We start from the raw sequence: 26,455 nt of genomic DNA, 5'->3' as shown, positions 1-26,455 counted from the left end.
TCACATAGACCTGGATCATCACCTCCACAGCTCTGGACATAGCCACTTGCCATCCACGACAGCTACAAGATCATACATCAAGACCGCCTCAACTGACCAGGAGGCAATGTTGCCATAGTCCACAAAAAATCACTCCGCCTCATGACCAGTGTCGATGTCCAGACCCCCGGCACTGAACACCTTCACTTTCAGATCCAGACTAATCAAAACACCACCCTCCACAGAACGCTTCATCACCCCCATGTCTTCACCTCAACGGACTACATACTCCTTGGCGACCTCAACTTTCACCTCGACGACCACCGCAACTCGAACACCTCAACCCTCATGGAGAACCGTGCCAAGGTCAAACTCAGGCAACTGGCCAACCTCCCCATGCACTCAGCAAGACACACCCTCGACCCTGTCTTCTCTGCCGCCAACCACATCTCCTTCTCACACACCTCTGAACTCCATTGGACTGACCACCACTGTGTCCCCTTCTCCTTCACCAAGACGGTCGAACAGCACCATGCTCACTGCTCCCTCGCAGGAACTGGACCAAGGACACAGAAGCTCAGCTCACCACTGCGCTCCATCACTTCCTTTCCACCAGACACAGCAGATGCCAATGCCTCAACCCACAACCTCCACCAATGGGTGACCGACTGCGCAAATACCCTAGCCCCCCTAAGGAAAGCTGCCAGCAATCAACACCTCAGGAGACCCAGCTGGTTCTCCCGGGATCTCCAAGAATCCAAGAGTGCATGCCGACAACTCGAGAGAAAGTGGAAAAGCAGTAGGAGCTCAACAGACCACAAAGCCTTCAAAGACGCCATCACATCACACCACCAGCTCATCAGATTGACTGGAAAATCAGCCAATCCAGAGAGACTCAACACCAACGCACACAATAGCAAGGATTTGCAAGCAAAGGATCCAGCGCACCCACGGATGCTTATCACCAATCGAACATGGAGCACTGGACCTTCCTCACCCTGGAAAACACCCTCAAGCTCCTGAATACCACCCACTCTGGGGCACCCTCAGACCATGCCCCCTCCACATCTTTAATCAATTCAGCGCCATCATCGATCCTGAACTGTGCCATACTATAATTCGCTCCATTAAAACCCCCACCTTTCCGGACACCTGGAAACATGCTGAGATAAACCCCCTCCTGGAGAAACACTCTGCAGCCCTACCAAAGCTGAAAAGCTACAGACCAATCTCACTGCTCCCTTTTCCAGACAAGGTAATTGAAAAAGTGATCAACGCACAGCTCACAAGTTCATCAAAGCTAACCACATCCTCAACCACTCCCAATCTCGATTCAGGAGCAACCACAACATCAGAACCGTATTCCTAGCAGCCACGGATGACATCCACACCCTACTGGACTGCAGTCATCCTTCTCGACCTCTCCGCCACCTTCAATACCGTCTCCCAAACCACCCTGTGTACCAGACTACATGACGCGGGCATCTGCGGCAAAGCCCAGGAGTAGATCCACTCCTTCCTCACCGGCCAAACCCAGAGAGTCAGGCTCCCACCTTTCACCTCGAAGCAGATGGAAACTAGATGTGGAGTTTACCAGGGATCCTCCCTGAGCCTCACCCTCTTCAACATCTACATGACCCCGCTCACCGAGATCATCAGACACCACAGGCTCAACATCATCTCATACACCGATGACAAACAGTTAGGTCCGCTGAACAAAGTACCCAAAATCCTGGTTTGCAGAGAGTTGTGGGCATCCGTCGAAGATGCATTGTGCAGCCAAAGCAATGCATTGATTGCAAGGTACGGTGAGCCTGCGATGCGAAAGCCTGCATTGGCATCAAGGATCCCGTCGCCAGAGCTTGCAATGTGAAGCCTGCCATAAAGGATATGGCGCTCAGACGCCCTGGTTCAGATGAGCTGCAAGGCTACGATACGGATTCCGGTGTCATCATTGTGGTTGCTGTCGATGAGCGATGCGAGGGCCTGCACAGAGGATGCATTGCACAGTGGCTGTTCTGATGGGGTAGCAAATATGATATGACGCTTCTGATGGCTCCAGTCCATGCAGCAGCAGAGTTACGTCGGTCTGCTCGGGTTTGTGCCATGCAGTGGAGAAGATACGTCGGTTCGGATGGATACACAGAGGCTGGTGTAGCACCTTAAGCCCGCTGGGCTGGGGGGACTGCAGTCTGCAGGGTAAACTCACAGTCCACACACAAATGCAAGGTTGATGGAATCCTGTTGTATCCCTGAGGCTTCAGATAAGGAGGTCAGCCAATTAGCCCTGGATTCACTCTGAATTCTGGGTTCAAGAGGTGCAAGTCCAGTCTTTCTCATCCAAGCAGGGGGGCAGCAGATCAGTACAGCAGGGTGGCAGACCTTCTGAGCAGCAGTCCAGCAGAGTGGCAGTCATCAGCACAGTAGTCCTTCTTCCTAGTAGAGTATCCACAGGTCCTGCAGTGTACTGAAAAGTGGGGGTCTGAGTCCAGTATTTATACCTAGTTGTGCCATTGAAGTGAGGAGAAGCTTCTAGAGGCATGCCCATGTATTGCACAGGCCCTCTGCCTTTCTGCCCTGGCTCCACATTAACTACAGGGGGTATTCATCCCTTTGTGTGGAGACAGGACGCAGCCTAGTCAAGTGTAAGTGGGGCTGGGCCCACCTCCTCCCTCCCATCCTGCCAGTCATTGCCCATCCATTCACACCTATGCTCCACATTGTGTGTTGGTGTCTAGGTGGAATATGTAAAGCCCAGCTGTCAACTACACAAAATCATATGACCCAGAGACAGGCTGATGCACCAATTTGCTAAGACAAGAAAATGCCAACTATTTAAAAGCACAATTTTCAAAACTGTAATTTAAAATCCAACTTCAGTTCAAGTTAGGATTTTCATTACAATTTCAGAGACACCAAACATGAACTGTTTACCTGTTCCCATTTAGAAATTATACTTATAAAATGTAAAAAGGTAACTCCAATATTATCCTATGGGACGGGTGTGCCTTCCAATAGTGAAAAATGAATTTTAAAGCTTTTCACGACTACAGCATACCAAACTTAAAGGTACGTGTCATACTTTTAAATATATTATGCTTTAGCCTCTGAGCTGTCCAGGGCCTACCTTGGGGATGATATATGTATTAAAAAGGGAGATCTGGGCCTGGCAAAAAGTTTATTTTGCCATGTCGAAATGGCAGTTTAAACTGCCACAGAGGCTGCAATGTCAGGCCTGAGACATGTTTAAAGTGCTACTTAAGTGGGTTGCACAATCAGTGTACAGGTCTACTAGTAGCATTCGATTTACAGAGCACAATTACTTGCCACTCTACTAGGGATTTATAACTAAATTCACTATGCCAATTGGGTATAAGCCAATCTAACATGTTTTAAAGAGAGAACACAAGCACTTTAGCATTGGTTAGCTGTGGTAAAGTGCACAGCGTTCTAAGTTCAGCAAAACAAAGTCAGCAAAAAAAGAAGGTCTGAAGGAAAAAGTCAGGGGGAAAAACCACTCCAATAATGCCAGGTATAACACTAATCATGTGCTTAAATAGGAATTTTTCAAAGACAGTTGCTGTACGTATCCACTCTGTGTGTCAGGTAAAAATGTGCTGAATGTTCACCAGTGACTACTGTGTATAGATTGTACCAAATGAATTGCCAGGATATTTAATATGCCACACCAAATGATATTTCTGTCAAAAGGCAATGTCAGAGACAACTCCCTGCCTGCCCAATAACTGAAAGACCAATATCCATGTCATAATATTTTCTATGCTCTATGTATGCGATCTTGTCTCTTTATTTCCTGTGCCAGGCCTGCCCCATGCCTTTCCAATCATGTGCAAGACAAATCGCTATGCGATATGCCTGAACCAGGCCAAACATTGTACCTTTCGATTTCTATATTAAATTGCTACCATTACCGTTTCTGTGTCTATGCAAGCCAAACATTGAGCATGTTCTTTTAATTTTAATGGCTGCCTGGGTGTTATAAATTGGGTCTCTAGTTGGCAGAGGAATGCACTCTGTCTAAGTAGGGACCACAATCCTAGTCAGGGGAAGCCAGATACACACTCTAACTTAACCTCTTCTCACCCTCTGGTAGCTTGGCACAGAGCAGGCAGGCTTAACTGAAGAGGTAGTGTGTAAAGTATTTGTCAACACATGTAAATAGTAACACAATGAAAGCACCACAACAAGACTCCACAGAGGTTTAGAAAAATAGAATACACTTACCTGAGTCAAACAAGACCAAAAGTCCAATTTGTATAAGACAAGATATACATTTTCATAGAATAAACCAAAAATAGTGCTTAGAAGTCACTCACGCAGAAAGGTTACTTGAGGTCACGGTAGACTGGGTTAATCCAAATATTAGGCCAACCACGATGAAGTGCAGGCCTTCTACAGGACTCAGTCAGGTCTCGCTGCCAAAGTACCTTAGCTGGAGTAAGTGTTGATGTTGAAGACTCAATGTGAGGAGTCGAGTGGGGGCCGTGTTGTCCTCGATCCCGTAGATGGAGGCAAAGCATTGTGCTGACCTGCGCAGTCGATGAAGACTTTGGCGTCAAACCCCTTTTACGATGTGGGCACTACGTTGATGTTGATGTCGAGCTGCGTTGTCTGTCAAGACAATGTTGTTGAGCAGCCGCTGCATCGTTGTGGAAGGGGGAATGCATCAGCTCCGGTTGCCTCAAGGTCAGTGATGCGTTGATGCTGATGTGGAAAAAGGGCAGCTCAGCAAAGCAGAGAAGCAGTTCCTCAGAAAAGTCAGTACAGGCAAACTTGCAATCCTTACAGCACAGCAATGTTTCCTCCAGCATAGTTCTTCTCAGGTCCAGTAGTGTACTGAGTTGGTAGTATCAGAGCCCGAGTTCTTATACCCAAATGTGGGGGGTGACTTCAAAGAAGGGTCTTTGAAATGCGCAGAGATCATTTCTTCCTAAACCTGGCTCCAGACTTTCAGCAGGGGGTAATCAGCCCTTTGTGTGGAGACAGGCTCCTCCCTATTCAAGTGTGTCAGCTCCCCTCCACCCTTCCTGCCCATGAAGTTCCATCAGAATGCAGATGAATGCGGATGAGTTCTCTATCTCACCCACCCTTCCTCTGTTCGTGGCTGTCTATAGGGAATGCACAAGGTTTAGCTGTCAAATACCCCAGACATGTATTGGAGACAGGATGCAAGGCACACAGAGCAGTAAGAGCAGAGAAATGCCCTCTTTCTAAAAGTGGCATTTTCAAAATAGTAATGTTAAATCTGAGGATTTATCTTTACCATTCCAAAATGTGAAATATGACAAAGCTACTCCATTCTGATCAGGAATTACATCTTAAAAGTATATTAAGGAATTCTTAGTGCTGGCCTATGAGAGGAGTAGGCCTCACAGGAGCGAAAAACAGCTTTTGGAGTTTTTCACTACCAGGACATGTAAAACTCAAAGGTTCATGTCCTGCCTTCTAACTACATAGTACCCTTCTCTAAGGGCTAACTAGTGCCTGCCTTTGGGGTATTGAATATGTAATAAAAGGTGAGTTTAAGGCCGGGCCAGAGATTTCAAATGCAAAGTCTAAGTGGTAGTGAGACTGCACACACAGGCTCTGAAATGGCAGGCCTGAGACAATTGTAAGGGCTACTGAAGTGGGTGGCACAATCAGTCCTGCAGGCCCACTGGTAATTATTAATTTACAGGCCCTGGGTGTATGGTATACCACTTTACAGGGGTCCTACAAGTAAATTAAATATGAGAAAACAGGTGTAAACCAACTTTATCATATTTAGAGAAGAGAGTGCATGCACTTTAGCACTGGTTAGGAATGTTAAACTGCTCAGAGTCCTAAAGCCAACAAAAACAAATGCAGGAAACAGTTGAGGGTAAAGGCAAAAAATTGGGGTTTGACCTTGCAGAAAGGGCCAATTCCAACACGAGGCCAGATCATACTCTATACCAGGGCCAGATGTATGATGGAACAATGCATACGCCAACCACGCATACCTAAACAACGCGGTCAGAACAATGCGTTGTTTCCATGAATGCCTTTACCATGCATGCCTTTACAACTATTTTTCATTGTAGAAGCATGTCTAGTAAAGGCATGCGTGGAACGGAATGCGTGGTTTTCGCATGCCACCCCCCCACCTACACTATAAGCACAACTACCCGGACACCCAACCCACCCTAAAAGCACAACTACCCCGACCCCCCAACCACAAAATAAGACTACCACACCTGCCCCACCTACCCTAAAAATAAAACAACCCTACCCCACCACCTGCCCCTAAAAACTACCCACCCTGAGCCCTAAAACCTACCCCCACCCTAAAAACAACCAACCCCCACCGCCAAAAATAGAACTACCCCGCCCATAAAATCCCAACCCCCCCACCCGCCCTAAACACAAAATTACCCCTGAGTCCCACCCCCACCCCTAAAAACCTACCCCATCGCCCTAAATACAAAATTAACCCTACCCCCTAACCCCACCCCTAGAAACAAAATTACCCTGACCCCCCAACCCACCCTAAAAACCATAAGACCCTGACCACCTACCCCCACCCTAAAAACAAAACTACTCTGACCCCCACCCCTTGAAAAAAAAAAAAAAAACAACCACCCCACCCCTAAACACTACTCCACCTATAAAAACTACCCACAATCCTCTCCCAGCCCCACTTACCTGACCGTGTCCTACCCCGACCCCCACCCATCCCCTAAAAACCCAACCCCCTCACCTGCCCTAAATACCAAATTACCCCGACCTCCCACCCCCGCTCCTTAAATCGCTCCATAAATACAAAATTAGGAAGAGGGGTTAGGAGCACACTGCATCACATCCCAGCACAGTTCACCCCTTTGCATCCTGGTAAATGCAGTTCACAGTTAGCGCTTATTTGAATGTTATCTGTAGTTTTTCACCAAAGTTGGTGCAGACATTGCTGTATATCTCTAGGCACGTGTTTCTGGGTTTAGCCCTTCATCAGTAGAGAGTGGAGAACAATGAAAATTAATCTGGGGTTGCTGGAAATGCTGCCCAAATCCTCTCAGGTCAAGTACCACCCACAGGCACACATGTGCGTCTCCTAAGCTCGTCAGCTCACTGGCTCAAGAGAGCCTTTTAAACAGGAAGAGGTTTGGGAGCACACTGCCTCACATCCCAGCACAGTACAACACATTGTATTAGATTAACAAAATCTCACATGTAACACAGGCCCCTAAGTGTCCAGTAAAGAAGTATCAAAGAGTAAATCGGAAAGTAAGAAGAAATAACAAAATGGAGAAAAGAGGCAGTGAAAAGATTAGAGTGTTATATTTGAATCTGTTACATTTACCAGAGAAACAAAAGGTTCTACATGTTTAGACCCCCCTGAGTGTGAAAGTACTCTCATAACATAGTTTGCAATAAGGACAATGTCCACATGTTACCACATGTTACCATATGGTTTCACACAGAACGTGTTTTTGGAAACTAGCCTTAAAACATATCATCAGAGGGGGATGTCTTGAAGTCCTCTAAGGAACTTGGATCGTACACTTTTGTTCTAACCAGAAGAATGGGCATATGTCCCAGACCCTGTCTAAGTCGGTCATGGTCGTTGGTCTATGTCCGAAACTGAGCCCATATTTTCTCTAATTTCAGAATTCTATCTCCTATTATAGCTCAGAAGCTTTTCCATAGCATATATTGATCACATCCTACGTATCATGCAACAATGGCAGGAATTTTAGAAGATTTACAATAACTGAGCTGCTACCAGTAAATATGTAATACATACATACATACATGCTACCAGTAAATATGTAATACATTTCTCACTCAAAGTGGTAAGCTGATACTCTAATTTCTCTCCTGTGTCTCCCAGTATTACAGTTAGGGATCCAATGGCAGTTATAGATAAGTAATATCTTGTATTGCAGCAATTGTCTTCTTCCAATAGTTCTGAATAATGTTACATCCTCACCCCATATGAGTCACTGCACTTTTATCTGCTTTACATTTCCAGCATTCTGGGTGAGGGCTACCAAACTTCATTCCCAAACTGCCAGGGGTTAGATACCAACTGTTGGACCTTGCCCTTTCTACAGGGTCATTCCCCAAACGTTTTGCCTTCTCCTAATTTTCCTGACACTTTTTGACTGACGTTATGACTCTGGTCACTTTATCACTTCTAATCAGTGCTGAAGTGCATGTGCTCTCCCTTGTAAACTTGGTATGATTGGCTTAGACCTGATTGGCACATTTAATTTACCTGTAAGTCCCTTGTAAAGTGGTATCCCTATACCCAGGGTCTGTAAATTAAATGCTACTAGTGGGCCTGCAGCGCTGCTTGCGCCACCCACTGAAGTAGCCTTTCAAACCTGTCTCAGGCCTGCTAGCGCAGGACCTGCAGCGCAGTTTGCTGCCACATGGACCTGGCATCTAAATCTATTTGCCAGGCCCAGAACTCCACTTTTACTACATGTAAGTCACCCCTAAAGTAGGCCGTAGCTAGCCCTATGGGCAGGGTGCTATGTATGTAGAAGGCAGGACATGTGCCTAGTAGCGTGGCCTGTCCTGGTAGTGACAAACAGCCTATTTGGTTTCTCACTGCTGTGAGTGCTGCCTTCTCATAGGATTGCATTGGAAATGCCCTGCCTCATGTCTAGGGGGTATTGTCTAATTTATGAGGGGTAGCTAGGCATGTTTGGTGTGGTTGTAATGGTAGTGAGAAATGCTATTTACTGGTGTAGGTGGATTTTTTCTTATTGTTATAGAAATGCCACTTCTAGAAGTGAGCATTTCTCTGTGCTTATGACTCTGGTGTTTTGCAGCTTTACTCCAATCCACATCTGGGCAGAGTGACAGCTGGACTTTGTGCATACTTTTCAGACAGCCTGTTCACTGGGAGGGTGGCGGTGTCACAGAGATGCATCTACATATTGAATAGTCATCCTGGGCTCAAAGAAGAGGAGGCGGGGCACACATGCATCTGTAAAGGCTATGCCCTGGCCTCACGCAAAGGGCTCCTTTACCCCCAACTGATGTTTGAAGCCTGTGCTGGAGGAAAGAGGGGACACTCCCAGAACCAGTTGTGACTGGTTGGAAACACCTCTCCTCCTCATTGAAAATGCCTTGCAAAACTGAGTATAAGTACAAGGGATTTTCCCCATAAAAATGCACAAGAAACCTACTTGGAACTGGACACAGAATGCTGCTGGAGGGACTCACCAGCAACTGCCTTGGACTACTGCTGCTGTGCTGACCTGTGACCTGCTAGGTCACTAGGAAGATAGGAAGAACTGCCACTGACTGCATCCCCCTTGTGCTGGCCTGCTGCGGGCCCTACTGCCCTGTGCTCCCCCCCTTTTTTTTGTGTCCCCTAGGGGCTGAGTGCTGTGGCCATTGACCCCTGCATCTGCCTGCATTGCAGGTGAGGAGCGCTTCTTTTTCATTATATAATGCCTTGGGAGCAGTTTGGCTTGTCTTGCTTAGCACCTTGAAAGTGCTTCTTCGGGTTGCCCTAGCGCCTTGGAGCGCTCCCTTGTGTTGCCGCTAGAAAAAGAATCACCGCCGTGACCTGCGTGGCTTATCTGGACCGAAGGCGGGAGCGCAGCTGAAGCGTGTTGCTTGTGGTCCCCCCAGGGCACTGCAAGGCAAAGAGAGGAGCGAGCAGGCTCCTAATGGTGACCTCGGTGTGAAGCACAGTTCAAGGAGCACCCCCGGGGCAACAACAGGCTCCAACTCCTGCCTAATCACTGCTGTGGCCCGGGAGTGCACACCGACGGCCCCAGGAGGAAGGAAGACCTCATCGGATGTCCTCTCCGGATCCCAGGGCTGCCCAGAGAGCAGGATGCTGGGGAGGTGAGGGTAATACCCCTGTTCCCCCGGTGGCTGCCAAAGGAGCGTGAAGCTCCAATTAATTTGTTTGTCGATGCCTGTGGCCGGAGGGAAAAGCCTCAACGGAGGTTCCCCATGCCACCGGGTCCCTTCCCCGTTTGTGTCAAGGGTCCTGCAGAGTCTGTGGATGCCCTCGTTCAGACACAGGCCCAGAGGAGGGGCCTTATATCAAAATAGTGGGGGTGCGTGCTTTCCCCCTCCCGCCAGCTGTAAAACGGCCCAGTTTGGCGCCAATGAGCGCAAGGGGCCCCATTTGCCTCGTGGCACTGGAGGTGCCTCTCACATATAAGACAAGTACTTTGAATAAGCATTATGGGCATTGTATGATAAACTGTTTCTTTTATGTGCCATATATTTGCTAATGCACCTTTTGTGGGTATGCTATGCTGATACGTTTTTATGACTTGCCGTACGTTTTCTAATGTTCCTGGTATGGGCATTTATGATACTTTCATGACAAGTGCATTTCTATAGTAATGTTTTCCTGACTACTGCTTATGTTGCAGAATAATAAGTAACCTGTGTGTTATGTGTGACTTCTGCTGATTTCTGCAGAGTAACATTATTAAGTAACGTTCTGACAACTGCTTGGGAAGCAGGGTATTTCTGACATGATATGTTTGGTCTAATGATGTTGTGTACTATAAACTTTATTTGTATAAAACTTGGGGCCACATGTAGGAAACTAGCAAATTGCGACTTGCAATTTGCGAGTCAGTGCGACTCGCAAATTGCAAGTCGCAATTTGCTATGCAGAAAGGTGTCTCAGACACCTTCTACGAATCGCTATGGGGTCGCAAAGACCCACCTAATTAATATTAATGAGGTGGGTCGCAATTTGCGCCCCCATAGCGACTCTGGGCACTCACGGGGATGGAGGCCTGCTGGGAACAGCAGACCTCCATGTCCGTGACTGCTTTTAAATAAAGCAGTTTTTTTTTTCCCAAGTGTAGCCCGTTTTCCTTAAAGGAAAACGAGCTGCACTTAGAAAAAAAAAACGAAACCTTTAGTTTCGGATTTTTTCAGGGCAGGTAGTGGTCCCTTGGACCACTGCCTGCTCTGAAAAAATAATTTTGGGTCCAGTCACAAAGGGGAAGGGGTCCCATAGGGACCCCTTCCCGTTTGCGAGTGGGTTACCATCCACTTCAAGTGGATGGTAACTAAATGGAATTGCATACCACTGCAACTCGCAAATAGGAAGGGAACATCCCTTCCTATTTGCGACTCGGCAATGCATTTTGCGAGTCAGTTCCGACTCGCAAAATGCATTTCTGCATAGCAAACACACATTTGCGAGTCGCAAACGGCGATTTTTGCCGTTTGCGAGACGCAAACAGTTTGCTACATCTGGCCCCTGGTGTTGTGTTTCCTTTGTGGTGTATTTATTGTGTCACGTGTGTTGTGTGTGTTGTGTAAACGCTTTACACATTGCCTCCGGGTTAGGCCTGACTGCTCGTGCCCAGCTACCAAGGGAGTGAGCAGGGGTTATCTTGGACGTGGAACTCCATTACCCTGACCAGAGTGGGTGGGTTCTGCCTGGCTTAGGTGCATACCCTAGCCAACCATAGACCCCATTTCTAACACCAACACATGATAATGTTTTAGCTATTCTGTTTGTGTTGTGTACAAAGTGAAGTTTTGGCCGCTCTCTCTTAGATATGGAGCGAAGAGGTATCATCTATCTCCTGACCCAAGTCTTTCTCCCACTTAGTAGCATACAGAGGATTGGCAGTGGTGGTAGTGCTCCCCAAATCCCAGTAATTCAAGTGATCCCTTTTCTTGGATCATGTTTGGCCAACAGGGACTCTGTCGGTGTCAGGTCTCGTAGTGCAACCTGTTTATAATACCTCAATGTCAGTCAATGAACCAATTGTGCAGACTGAAGCAGTTTGCAATGCGTTGTTGGCCATTTCACGATCACTGCATCTAACAGTATAACCTTTCCAGCAAGCAGGTCCTTTATAGTGACTGAGGTGTGTGGGACATAGGAGAGGAAGCCCTTGTCCATATCTTCCGGACGGAAGTCAGTATTATTTGTTATGGAAGGCATAGGTGAAGGCTACGTGGTGATAATTCCTCCCTGAATGGCTGCATTCCAATGTATCAGTGTCATTTGGGTGGTGGTCAGTAATGTCTCATAATCCTGCATTCTTGGGGGGAACCATGGAAGAACATGTAGTGGTTTGGGGGAGAAGACCTCTTTAATCTGAACCCACAATTTAGGACCAGGTGGCCTTAGCAGGTCTTATCAGTGAAATGGCGTAGAGTGGAGCAGAGCAGAGTGGAGTGATGTAGAGGGGCATAGACTTTCATGGAGTGGAGGGGCGTAGAGTGGACAGGTGCAGTGTGGAAGGACATAGACTGGAGTAGAGTGTTGTAGAGTGTCATGGCATAGAGTGGAGTAGAGTGTTGTAGAGTGGAGTAGAGTGTTGTAGAGTGAAGGGGCAAAGAGTGGAGAGGCGTAGTGTGAAGGGGTGTAGAGTGGAGCAGAGTGTTGTAAAGTGGAGTAGCATAGGGTGGACTCGAGTGAAGTGGCATAGAGTGAAGTATATTTTGTAATGTTGTAGAGTGGAGTAGAGTGTTTTAGAGTAGAGTAAAGTAGAGTGGCATGGCATAGAGTAAAGTGTTGTGAAGTGGAATTTCAGAGTGGAGTGAAGCAGAGTGGCATAGTGTGGAGTAGAGTGGCATAGAGTGGGACGGCCTATAGTTGTGTAGAGTGTCATAGACTGGAGTGATGTAGAGTGGAGGGGCATAGAGTGGAGCGGCATAGAGTTGCAAAGCATAGAGTGGAATAAAGTGTCATCGAGTGGAGTGCCATGCAGTCAAGTTGAGGGCTGTACAGTGGAGTACAGTGGAGTGGCATAGCAGAGAGTGGAGTAAAGTGTCAGAGTGGAGTGGCATAGCGTGGAGTGGCATAGAGTGGAGTAGAGTGGAGTGGCGCATAGTGGCATAGAGTGTCATACAGTGTCATTAAGTGTCAGAATGTAGTGGCAGGGGGTCGCTTACAGTGGATTAGAGTGGCCTAGAGTGTCATAGAATGGAGTGTCATACAGTGGAGTGAAGTGTCGTAGATTGGAGTGTCATAGAGTTGAGTGGCATAGAGTGGCACAGAGTGGAGTAGAGGTACATAGAGTTGAATGGGATGGAATGGAGTGTCAGAGTGGTGTGTCCTAGAGTAGAGTGGAGTGGAGTGTTGTAGAATGGAGTGTCGTAGAGTGGAGTAGAGTGACCTAGAGTGAAGTAGCATAGTGGCGTAGAGTTGTATAATAGGGAGAGTGTAGAGTGTTGTGGAGAGGCATAGAACAGAGTGGCATACCGTAGACAAGACTAGAGTGTCATTGAGTAGAGTGGTATAGAGTGGAGTAAGGTGACATAGAGTGGAGTTGTGTAGAGTAACATATGCATGGTGTGGTAGTTTACTGCCATTAGAGACAAACCATTTTCAGTTGAAATGACTATCACATTTTGGTGCACAGACATATAGTTTTACTAATAAAACTGTACAGCGCACATAGGATAATGTGTGGGAATAGCATCCCCTAGCGTAATGATTTGGCCCTGGGAAAGTTCATTCCCTTTTTCATGTATTGTTTAGTGCTGGGAAGAGCTATTTTTAAAGAGTCCCACTTGTTGTGAGATTCTGGAATTGAGACTACATTCCTCTCTTTCATTTCTCACTGTTGTGTCCTTTGACACATTATACAAACTCCAAACACAATAAACAAATGAACCATCGCCACTGTGTTCCTTCCTGATCAGCCCAGGGTACCAGCAGTCAATCACAGTTACAATACAACCTACAGAGCTCACAGGTCTCTTCCACATAGCAGAAAGTAGCACTGGAAATACCTGAGTATCACCTGATGATGTCAGAGATAGACACCCACCTGTACTATAGAGATCAAATTGATGTGGCATTGAGGGTGGCACACCTCTACCAATTCATTCACGGCCGGGCTGGGAACCCAAAGCAGCCCTCGCAACTTATTCTGACCAGCTCCAGGGGGTATCTTTGCGCGTACAGTGAGGTCTTAAAACTGTACGTGCAAAGGTACCATGCACAGTTTTAAGACCTCATAAGGGGTGTGCAAGCACACTGCTGTTTTTGGGACCGAGTTTGCACAACTCCAAAACTGATCCCCACCTTTCGAGCCCACCGGAAAAACACCCGGTGCCCACTACGGCCAGACTAGCCCTGGATTCATGGATTGGCTTTGCCCCTTGCTTTCCCAGTGGTCATCACAACTTCAGCTAAACCTCAGAAATGGGAAACAAGGCAGAGAAGCAAGAACAAAAGTCCTGAGTTGGCTGGGGAATTTAAACGTTCCCGACTTGACCCTCCTGTGACCCAGTAAGATATGAATGACTTGTGGTTTTTAGGACCCTTGTGCTAAAGTAGGATACACCCTTTTGTTCCACCCTGTTCATGCTAAGTGAACATTTTGAAAGCGACCGTTGGTGCAGCTTTAAAGAAAAACTCTCATTCTAATGTGACTTGGGCCTCTTGTGTGTTTCAACACAGCTAACTTAACAATGCAGCATGTATATAAGTTTCCTAAGTAATAAGTGTTTGTTTTTCTATTGAACCCACAGTCTGTCTTTTTTTAGCATGTCATGTATTAAGCCTTTCACTACTTACATTAGTTTACAACTATCCCTAGCCTAAAATGTTTGTATTGGGATTTGGGAACTTATGTTTGTATGTATGTGATGTATGTAATGTGTTCCTATTCTTCCTACATCAGTTGAAAATGCTGAAACAGCTTGCTGAGTTTTGAACCTGACACCCTGGTTTGTACACAATTCTCTGAAGTGGAGGCTCGACCCACAGAGTTACAATACTTCTGTAATTCAACACACACTACCCGTACTATATAACATGCATAGCCAGACCCAAGAGACATTCAGAACGAGTTCCAGGAGTCTGGTATATCATGCAAATTACATTACATTACATCTTGAAGTAATGTCAGTTTCTTTATGCATTTCAAAGAGCAGATAAAATAGAAATTCATTAATAAATGTTCTGCGGCTTAGATAACCGAATGACAAAGGGAACTCTCTCCTTCATAAGGTATATTATGTGCTATTTCAAAGTAAGGAATAGCATGCACAGAGTCCAAGGGTTCCCCTTAGAGGTAAAATAGTGGTAAAAAGAGATAATACTAATGCTCTATTTTGTGGTAGTGTGGTCGAGCAGTAGGCTTATCCAAGGAGTAGTGTTAAGCATTTGTTGTACATACACATAGACAATAAATGAGGTACACACACTCAGAGACAAATCCAGCCAATAGGTTTGGTTATAGAAAAAATATCTTTTCTTAGTTTATTTTAAGAACCACAGGTTCAAATTTAACATGTAATATCTTGTTTGAAAGGTATTGCAGGTAAGTACTTTAGGAACTTCAAATCATCAAAATTGCATGTATACTTTTCAAGTTATTGACAAATAGCTGTTTTAAAAGTGGACACTTAGTGCAATTTTCACAGTTCCTGGGGGAGGTAAGTTTTTGTTAGTTTTACCAGGTAAGTAAGACACTTACAGGGTTCAGTTCTTGGTCCAAAGTAGCCCACCGTTGGGGGTTCAGAGCAACCCCAAAGTCACCACACCAGCAGCTCAGGGCCGGTCAGGTGCAGAGTTCAAAGTGGTGCCCAAAACACATAGGCTAGAATGGAGAGAAGGGGGTGCCCCGGTTCCGGTCTGTTTGCAGGTAAGTACCCGCGTCTTCGGAGGGCAGACCAGAGGGGTTTTGTAGGGCACCGGGGGGGACACAAGCCCATACAGAAATTTCACCCTCAGCAGCGCGGGGGCGGCCGGGTGCAGTGTAGAAACAAGCGTCGGGTTCGCAATGTTAGTCTATGAGAGATCTCGGGATCTCTTCAGCGCTGCAGGCAGGCAAGGGGGGGGTTCCTCGGGGAAACCTCCACTTGGGCAAGGGAGAGGGACTCCTGGGGGTCACTTCTCCAGTGAAAGTCCGGTCCTTCAGGTCCTGGGGGCTGCGGGTGCAGGGTCTCTCCCAGGCGTCGGGATTTTGGATTCAAAGAGTCGCGGTCAGGGGAAGCCTCGGGATTCCCTCTGCAGGCGGCGCTGTGGGGGGCTCAGGGGGGACAGGTTTTGGTACTCACAGTATCAGAGTAGTCCTGGGGTCCCTCCTGAGGTGTTGGGTCTCCACCAGCCGAGTCGGGGTCGCCGGGTGCAGTGTTGCAAGTCTCACGCTTCTTGCGGGGAGCTTGCAGGGTTCTTTCAAGGCTGCTGGAAACAAAGTTGCAGCCTTTCTTGGAGCAGGTCCGCTGTCCTCGGGAGTTTCTTGTCTTTTCGAAGCAGGGGCAGTCCTCAGAGGATGTCGAGGTCGCTGGTCCCTTTGGAAGGCGTCGCTGGAGCAGGATCTTTGGAAGGCAGGAGACAGGCCGGTGAGTTTCTGGAGCCAAGGCAGTTGTCGTCTTCTGGTCTTCCTCTGCAGGGGTTTTCAGCTAGGCAGTCCTTCTTCTTGTAGTTGCAGGAATCTAATTTTCTAGGGTTCAGGGTAGCCCTTAAATACTAAATTTAAGGGCGTGTTTAGGTCTGGGGGGTGAGTAGCCAATGGCTACTAGCCCTGAGGGTGGGTACACCCTCTTTGTGCCTCCTCCCAAGGGGAGGGGGTCACAATCCTAACCCTATTGGGGGAATCCTCCATCTGCAAGATGGAGGATTTCTAAAAGTTAGAGTCACTTCAGCTCAGGACACCTTAGGGGCTGTCCTGACTGGCCAGTGACTCCTCCTTGTTGCTTTCTTTGTTCCCTCCAGCCTTGCCGCCAAAAGTGGGGGCCGTGGCCGGAGGGGGCGGGCAACTCCACTAAGCTGGAGTGCCCTGCTGGGCTGTGACAAAGGGGTGAGCCTTTGAGGCTCACCGCCAGGTGTCACAGCTCCTGCCTGGGGGAGGTGTTAGCATCTCCACCCAGTGCAGGCTTTGTTACTGGCCTCAGAGTGACAAAGGCACTCTCCCCATGGGGCCAGCAACATGTCTCTAGTGTGGCAGGCTGCTGGAACCAGTCAGCCTACACAGATAGTTGGTTAAGTTTCAGGGGGCACCTCTAAGGTGCCCTCGGTGGTGTATTTTACAATAAAATGTACACTGGCATCAGTGTGCATTTATTGTGCTGAGAAGTTTGATACCAAACTTCCCAGTTTTCAGTGTAGCCATTATGGTGCTGTGGAGTTCGTGTTTGACCGACTCCCAGACCATATACTCTTATGGCTACCCTGCACTTACAATGTCTAAGGTTTTGTTTAGACACTGTAGGGGCACAGTGCTCATGCACTGGTACCCTCACCTATGGTATAGTGCACCCTGCCTTAGGGCTGTAAGGCCTGCTAGAGGGGTGTCTTACCTATACTGCATAGGCAGTGAGAGGCTGGCATGGCACCCTGAGGGGAGTGCCATGTCGACTTACTCATTTTGTTCTTACTAGCACACACAGGCTTGTAAGCAGTGTGTCTGTGCTGAGTGAGGGGTCTCTAGGGTGGCATAAGACATGCTGCAGCCCTTAGAGACCTTTCTTGGCATCAGGGCCCTTGGTACTAGAAGTACCAGTTACAAGGGACTTATCTGAATGCCAGGGTGTGCCAATTGTGGATACAATGGTACATTTTAGGTGAAGGAACACTGGTGCTGGGGCCTGGTTAGCAGGGTCCCAGCACACTTCTCAGTCAAGTCAGCATCAGTATCAGGCAAAAAGTGGGGGGTAACTGCAACAGGGAGCCATTTCTTTACACAAGCCCCCCCCAGCCCACAGGCCAGGAGACTCAGCCCAAGCTGGGAGAGTCTTCCTAGTCTGTCAGGCGAGGAAGAGTAGGAGAAATAGGCTGGTTAGTTGCAGGGCCTACTCTGCCTTACATCCTTCTGTTCAGGTCATTCCCTTTGGGGAACTGACCCACTTCCACAGTGATAGGACCTAGTCTGAATTGCCTCTTGTCTGCCTCTTCAATGTCTCCACCCATTCTTTCTATTTTGGTCTTAGAGGTGTCCACCTCTGCTAACCTTATCTTGGCCAGGGTCACCCCTAGCTTACCCAGAGAGGTTACCCAGAGCTGGAGTAACCCCACCATGACCAATAGGGTCAGGGGGCCTAACTTGCTATTTGGCATGGGGTCAGACCACCATGCTAAGGATAGTGCAGCCATAAAGGCTAACACCCAGCAGAGGCCACTGACAGCTGTCAGTGCCCAGAACCACACCTTTAGCTCTTCACCTAAAAGGGAAGGGGCTAAGTTACAGGCTTCTTTGGGTTCAGGTTGCCTGTCTGCTGTATTGGAGTGGGGGGTTACCACATCTTGTAGTAAACACCCTTCTTCCACTCTTTCTTCTGTTAGCTGAGGAGCCACCCACTCAGGTTTAACAGTTGCCTGACTAGCCAGGACTTCTTGTGGGTCAGGTTGGACTTTATCAGGGCCATTTTTGGAGTTCTCCCCTACTGGAGCAGAATCTCCTTGGCTTGCTGTAACCTTGGCTAAAGGTTGTCCACCCTTCCTACTCTGTTTTCTTTTCTTCTTCTTCTGGGGCCTGCTTGCATTTACTGCAGAGGCAGGACTTCCAGAATCCTTGGGAGAGGACTGGCACTGGACCAGTTTCTCTCTTGGGCTCTGACTAACCTCTGGGTAGTCATTTCCAAGGAGACAATCAAGGGGGAGGTCTGTACTGACTACTACCCTTCTCCAGCTAAGAGTGCCACCCACTTCTATGGGCACTAAAGCCACAGGCCTCTTAGTGACCCTGTCTAGGCTAACTCTTACCCTGGCAGTCTCACCTGGGATGTACTGGTTTGAGAGCACCAGCCTGTCATGCACAATAGTGTGACTGGCACAAGTGTCTCTCAGGGCAGTGGTTGGGATTCCATTCACCAGTAGGTGGTGGAAGTGTCTACTTCCCTCTGGAATCTCCAACTCACCTGTTGGGCCCTGTTTCCAGTTGAAGGCTAGGAAGACCTCCTCATCTGAGGAGTCATCTCCCATGGCTACACTGGTTACCCCTGGAATTTTGTTCTGGGGTTTGTTTTTGGGACAAGAAGTGTCCTTGGTGTGGTGCCCAGACTGTTTACAGTTGTGGCACCATGCCTTAGTGGCATCCCAGTTCTTACCCTGGTACCCACCTTTGTTTTGGGTTGTGTCTTGGGGCCCACCCACCTGTTCTGGTTTTTGGGGGCCTACAGAGGACTCTTTTTCTTTGTTTCTAGTGTCACCCACTTTCTCCTGGGGAGTTTTTGTAACCCCTTTCTTTTGGTCACCCCCAGTGGAAGTTTTGGTTACCCTAGTCTTGACCCAGTGGTCTGCCTTCTTTCCCAATTCTTGGGGAGAAATTGGACCTAGGTCTACCAGATACTGATGCAACTTTTCATTGAAGCAGTTACTTAAAATGTGTTCTTTCATAAACAAATTATAAAGCCCAACATAGTCACACACTTCATTTCCAGTTAACCAACCATCCAGTGTTTTTACTGAGTAGTCTACAAAATCAACCCAGGTCTGGCTCGAGGATTTTTGAGCCCCCCTGAATCTAATTCTATACTCCTCAGTGGAGAATCCAAAGCCCTCAATCAGGGTACCCTTCATGAGGTCATAAGATTCTGCATCTTTTCCAGAGAGTGTGAGGAGTCTATCCCTACACTTTCCAGTGAACATTTCCCAAAGGAGAGCACCCCAGTGAGATCTGTTCACTTTTCTGGTTACACAAGCCCTCTCAAAAGCTGTGAACCATTTGGTGATGTCATCACCAGCTTCATATTTTGTTACAATCCCTTTGGGGATTTTTAGGATGTCAGGAGAATCTCTGACCCTATTTAAGTTGCTGCCACCATCGATGGGACCTAGGCCCATCTCTTTTCTTTCCCTTTCTATGGCTAGGAGCTGCTTTTCCAAAGCCAATCTTTTGACCATCCTGGCTAACAGGGGGTCATCTTCACTGAGAGCATCCTCAGTGATTTCAGAAATGCTGGACCCTCCTGTGAGGGAAGCAACATTTCTGACTATCATTTTTGGAGACAGGGCTTGAGAGGCCCTGGTCTCCCTATTTAGGACTGGAAGGGGGGAATTGCCCTCCAAGTCACTAATTTCTTCCTCTGTGAAGTCATCCTCAGAGGGGTTGGCTTTTTCAAACTCTGCCAACAGCTCCTGGAGCTGAATTTTGGTAGGTCTGGAGCCAATGGTTATTTTTTTGATATTACAGAGAGACCTTAGCTCCCTCATCTTAAGATGGAGGTAAGGTGTGGTGTCGAGTTCCACCACATTCATCTCTGTATCAGACATTATTTTGCTAAAAGTTGGAAGACTTTTTAAAGAATCTAAAACTGTTTCTAGAATTTAATTTCAAACTTTTAACAAACTTTCAAACTCTAAAAGACAATGCTAAACAGGGACTTAACACACAAGGCCCTAGCAGGACTTTTAAGAATTTTGAAAAATTTCAAATTGCAAAAATCAATCTCTAATGACAATTTTGGAATTTGTCGTGTGATCAGGTATTGGCTGAGTAGTCCAGCAAATGCAAAGTCTTGTACCCCACCGCTGATCCACCAATGTAGGAAGTTGGCTCTGTATGTGCTATTTCAAAGTAAGGAATAGCATGCACAGAGTCCAAGGGTTCCCCTTAGAGGTAAAATAGTGGTAAAAAGAGATAATACTAATGCTCTATTTTGTGGTAGTGTGGTCGAGCAGTAGGCTTATCCAAGGAGTAGTGTTAAGCATTTGTTGTACATACACATAGACAATAAATGAGGTACACACACTCAGAGACAAATCCAGCCAATAGGTTTGGTTATAGAAAAAATATCTTTTCTTAGTTTATTTTAAGAACCACAGGTTCAAATTTAACATGTAATATCTTGTTTGAAAGGTATTGCAGGTAAGTACTTTAGGAACTTCAAATCATCAAAATTGCATGTATACTTTTCAAGTTATTGACAAATAGCTGTTTTAAAAGTGGACACTTAGTGCAATTTTCACAGTTCCTGGGGGAGGTAAGTTTTTGTTAGTTTTACCAGGTAAGTAAGACACTTACAGGGTTCAGTTCTTGGTCCAAAGTAGCCCACCGTTGGGGGTCCAGAGCAACCCCAAAGTCACCACACCAGCAGCTCAGGGCCGGTCAGGTGCAGAGTTCAAAGTGGTGCCCAAAACACATAGGCTAGAATGGAGAGAAGGGGGTGCCCCGGTTCCGGTCTGTTTGCAGGTAAGTACCCGCGTCTTCGGAGGGCAGACCAGAGGGGTTTTGTAGGGCACCGGGGGGGACACAAGCCCACACAGAAATTTCACCCTCAGCAGCGCGGGGGCGGCCGGGTGCAGTGTAGAAACAAGCGTCGGGTTCGCAATGTTAGTCTATGAGAGATCTCGGGATCTCTTCAGCGCTGCAGGCAGGCAAGGGGGGGGTTCCTCGGGGAAACCTCCACTTGGGCAAGGGAGAGGGACTCCTGGGGGTCACTTCTCCAGTGAAAGTCCGGTCCTTCAGGTCCTGGGGGCTGCGGGTGCAGGGTCTCTCCCAGGCGTCGGGATTTTGGATTCAAAGAGTCGCGGTCAGGGGAAGCCTCGGGATTCCCTCTGCAGGCGGCGCTGTGGGGGGCTCAGGGGGGACAGGTTTTGGTACTCACAGTATCAGAGTAGTCCTGGGGTCCCTCCTGAGGTGTTGGGTCTCCACCAGCCGAGTCGGGGTCGCCGGGTGCAGTGTTGCAAGTCTCACGCTTCTTGCGGGGAGCTTGCAGGGTTCTTTCAAGGCTGCTGGAAACAAAGTTGCAGCCTTTCTTGGAGCAGGTCCGCTGTCCTCGGGAGTTTCTTGTCTTTTCGAAGCAGGGGCAGTCCTCAGAGGATGTCGAGGTCGCTGGTCCCTTTGGAAGGCGTCGCTGGAGCAGGATCTTTGGAAGGCAGGAGACAGGCCGGTGAGTTTCTGGAGCCAAGGCAGTTGTCGTCTTCTGGTCTTCCTCTGCAGGGGTTTTCAGCTAGGCAGTCCTTCTTCTTGTAGTTGCAGGAATCTAATTTTCTAGGGTTCAGGGTAGCCCTTAAATACTAAATTTAAGGGCGTGTTTAGGTCTGGGGGGTGAGTAGCCAATGGCTACTAGCCCTGAGGGTGGGTACACCCTCTTTGTGCCTCCTCCCAAGGGGAGGGGGTCACAATCCTAACCCTATTGGGGGAATCCTCCATCTGCAAGATGGAGGATTTCTAAAAGTTAGAGTCACTTCAGCTCAGGACACCTTAGGGGCTGTCCTGACTGGCCAGTGACTCCTCCTTGTTGCTTTCTTTGTTCCCTCCAGCCTTGCCGCCAAAAGTGGGGGCCGTGGCCGGAGGGGGCGGGCAACTCCACTAAGCTGGAGTGCCCTGCTGGGCTGTGACAAAGGGGTGAGCCTTTGAGGCTCACCGCCAGGTGTCACAGCTCCTGCCTGGGGGAGGTGTTAGCATCTCCACCCAGTGCAGGCTTTGTTACTGGCCTCAGAGTGACAAAGGCACTCTCCCCATGGGGCCAGCAACATGTCTCTAGTGTGGCAGGCTGCTGGAACCAGTCAGCCTACACAGATAGTTGGTTAAGTTTCAGGGGGCACCTCTAAGGTGCCCTCGGTGGTGTATTTTACAATAAAATGTACACTGGCATCAGTGTGCATTTATTGTGCTGAGAAGTTTGATACCAAACTTCCCAGTTTTCAGTGTAGCCATTATGGTGCTGTGGAGTTCGTGTAAAACAGACTCCCAGACCATATACTCTTATGGCTACCCTGCACTTACAATGTCTAAGGTTTTGTTTAGACACTGTAGGGGCACAGTGCTCATGCACTGGTACCCTCACCTATGGTATAGTGCACCCTGCCTTAGGGCTGTAAGGCCTGCTAGAGGGGTGTCTTACCTATACTGCATAGGCAGTGAGAGGCTGGCATGGCACCCTGAGGGGAGTGCCATGTCGACTTACTCATTTTGTTCTTACTAGCACACACAGGCTTGTAAGCAGTGTGTCTGTGCTGAGTGAGGGGTCTCTAGGGTGGCATAAGACATGCTGCAGCCCTTAGAGACCTTTCTTGGCATCAGGGCCCTTGGTACTAGAAGTACCAGTTACAAGGGACTTATCTGAATGCCAGGGTGTGCCAATTGTGGATACAATGGTACATTTTAGGTGAAGGAACACTGGTGCTGGGGCCTGGTTAGCAGGGTCCCAGCACACTTCTCAGTCAAGTCAGCATCAGTATCAGGCAAAAAGTGGGGGGTAACTGCAACAGGGAGCCATTTCTTTACATAAATGTTCTGCGGCTTAGATAACCGAATGACAAAGGGAACTCTCTCCTTCATATGGTATATTAGTCGATCATTGCAAGGACACTAGAAATTATTTGTAATCTAGCTGGATGCAGATATTATGCATACTGCCAAACTGGACTATGCAGACATTGTATATATGTGTTCACAAAAGGGAAGGTGGAGAAAAGAATTTAATTATATTTTCAGAAGGAGAGGGCTGGAGTGAATAGGGGAAGGTGATGCAAAGATGGAGAAAGAATGGGAAGCTGTACTAGAAATGGGAAGACGAAAATGATATGCAATGCAGGAGTCTGAAATGAGAGTGTGGGCGAAAGTGGAGAGGAAGCAGAGAGAGTTCATGGCAGACTGCCACGCACTGAAAGCGCATCCAAGGACAATTATATTAATTAATATTTAATATTTTTATTCACACTGCTTGGAAAAAGTCAAAGTGCATTAGGGAGCCTTCTATAAGACAGATTGTTATTATTAGTGTAGAGTGCTTAGATCGCATTACTACCCACCTTCTGTAGATGAAAATGAAGACAGCCAGGCACAGGAGACCAGCCAGCACCCCTCCTTCCCACCCATGTTCACCCTCAGGACATGAGTGTCAAAAATCAGAAATAAATACTTGGGAGAGCCTGAGTCGACTGCTTAGGAGGTGGTAGGAGGGAATGCAAGTCACTTTTCTCTCTGTGCCGGAAAAAGAAATCTGCCATCAGCATGTTACATGATGTACTAATTAAGGATTATGTTACAGCCTTGTAAGTGGAGCATAGGAGTGGCACCAGTGGGGTCTGCATTCCTCTTTTCCATAAACAGCCTCACTTTGAAGTCAAGAGCTATCTGGAAGACGCAGCTCGACATTTGGCTTCTGTCTTTTAATGTACAGCAAATGTGACGAGATAAGAACAAGATTTACAGGCCTGTTTACAGGAAGAGTGGTGTCGGAAGGATATTGTAACTAAGGCTTTGGCATGGGAGGGAGGAAGTGAACCTGGAGACCCTAAGCCAGCAAATGAAAATCAAAATGTGAGTTACAAACCACAAAGCCAAGGGCAAGCAGCGGGCAGAATGCATTCTCAGGTCAACGTTTTGAATCTCCCCAAGATGTCTTTCGCATACCACACAGCTGCGCTGTCTGGTAGGCTGCGACCTAAAAAGCAGCCATGAAGTTATCTGGCCCTGGGGCCTATTTACTCGGAAGTGTCTTTAGCGCTTCCAACACTTCCTGTGATGTTATTGGCTCCTCTAGAGACTGCAATAAAGATGGGGAAATAGTGTTGAAGGTTATTTCCTGTAAATAGGCCATGTAGTCTGAGTCAGACCTGGGCTCTTCGGCACAGAGTGCATGGAAGTCGCTGTTGAATGTTTTGAGAATGTCTCCTTTGTCTATATTATTTTGTTTGTGTGGATTTTGTATTGCGTAGATATTATTCCTATTTTGATGCAATTTTATTTTATAGGCCAGAAGTCCATCACCCTTGCCCCTTTTTTCATAATGTTGCTGTTTTATTTGTAACATTTTTCTGGTGGTTTTACCAGGATATAACATGTTCCAATTCACCCCTTGTTTTTGTGAGAGCCCTACATGTTCTTCGCAACCCTGTTTGCTGGTTCCAATTTCAAGGAGACTATTTGCTTTTCCAGTGTTTCTTTGTGCTCCATATTCCTTCTAAAGAAGGAGTTGTCTGAGATATGAGCTTACCTTGCACTACTACTGCTTTAACAGCACCCTACCTATTCGAAAGAGTTGTAGAAACCTTGTAATTCTCCTGGAAATAGTGAGTACGGTTTTCTCAATCACGTCTCGGGCCACTGGGTCCCTAATGCCACCTCAGTCGTACGCCATTGTTTAATGGAAGTCACTGTGGCACTACTGTGTCATATTGAATTAATACTTGGGCATGATCAGATCGAACTTGTGCTCCGATGTGACACTGGAGAGCCCTCCTATGTGTATTTTCTGTATACAAAGCATATAAATCCTAGAAGAGGACCTGTGGACCTTGGTAAAGAATGTAGAACCCTTATCTCCCGCTGGTGTAACCTCAACGTGTCTGTAATATCAAGAATATCAAGGTCTCTAATACTACCTAATAGGGGACACGGGGTACCAGCTCCCCCATATCGCATATGGGATAAGTCCATTATAGGGTCAAAGACCGAGTTAAAATCTACTCCCAGGAGTAGGATGCCTTCTGTCAATTCAAATATTTCAAAAAAGGTGTGTATAGAATTGAGATTTCTGTTCTGTTGGAACATAAATAAATGCCAAGCTGAGCAGAGTTTGCTCCAGGAGCCTCGTAAGGATGAGAAGTTGACCTTCATTTTTCATATGGGTAGATATAGTATGGAATTTCTGTCGTCTCTAGAACAAAATGGCCACACATTGGATCTTTGTGAGGCCCGATGAGTGATATTATAAAGGATATAATGTGCAGTAGAGTCTGGAAACATATTCCAGCCTCAAATGGGTTTCCTGCAGGAACGTTACTGCTGCCTCTTTGAGGTGCAGCCATTTCAACAATGTTTTGCATTTCAACTGTGAATTTAGACCTTGCGCATTAAGCATAGAAAATTAATAAACGCCATGCTGTAAACATGCAAAGTGCTATGCAGAAATCATGCACCGATGCATCACAATGAGTCCCATCAGTCCGCTGTCAATTACCACCTAGCAGCGGTCCACAACAGTACATTAATTTGAGAGACCCTGTGCAACATCTGGTGTAACTGATTATTTGACAGATAAACGAAAGGTCTCCTCCTAATCTGTAACCACTGTGTACAGTAAACAGTAAACTCATAATAAAACATTATAACAAGAGGAAAGAAATGAGTTCTAGAGTGAGGGGCATCAACTGAGTATGTGGGCAGGGTGACCTGCCGCTCTCCTGAAAATAAGGAGAGTATAAAATAGAACCTACTACACAATTATGTGTAAATCATTCTCCTCCCTCGGGGGCGGGGTGTATACTCCATTGCAGTGCACTAGGAGAAATAAGTAAGGGCAGAACTGTGGTGGGAACTCCATTGTTGTTTGCTACTAGAAAAAGACACTCCACTCCCAGTGATGTCTTCTCCTAAGGTATCACTAGGGTTGTTTTTAAAACTCTTTTTATTGTTTCAGTCATGGTTAATCAACTGAATAACATTAATTGAACATACATTGCAGCATCAATGACATTCTTGCAACAATGGCTTCTACGATTTTCCCCTATAAGAATACCATAATTGTTGTCCCACCTTTCCCTCCTACCCTGCTGTATTATTTATTTAGCGGATGGAGCATCAAACAATCTAGCGGAGGCCATGCCCAAGGGGGCATGGAGAGGTGGCCCAATACT

Source organism: Pleurodeles waltl, chromosome 5 (assembly GCF_031143425.1).
Source record: "Pleurodeles waltl isolate 20211129_DDA chromosome 5, aPleWal1.hap1.20221129, whole genome shotgun sequence".
Classification (NCBI taxonomy): Eukaryota; Metazoa; Chordata; class Amphibia; order Caudata; family Salamandridae; genus Pleurodeles; species Pleurodeles waltl.
This window is presented reverse-complemented; position numbering follows the sequence as displayed.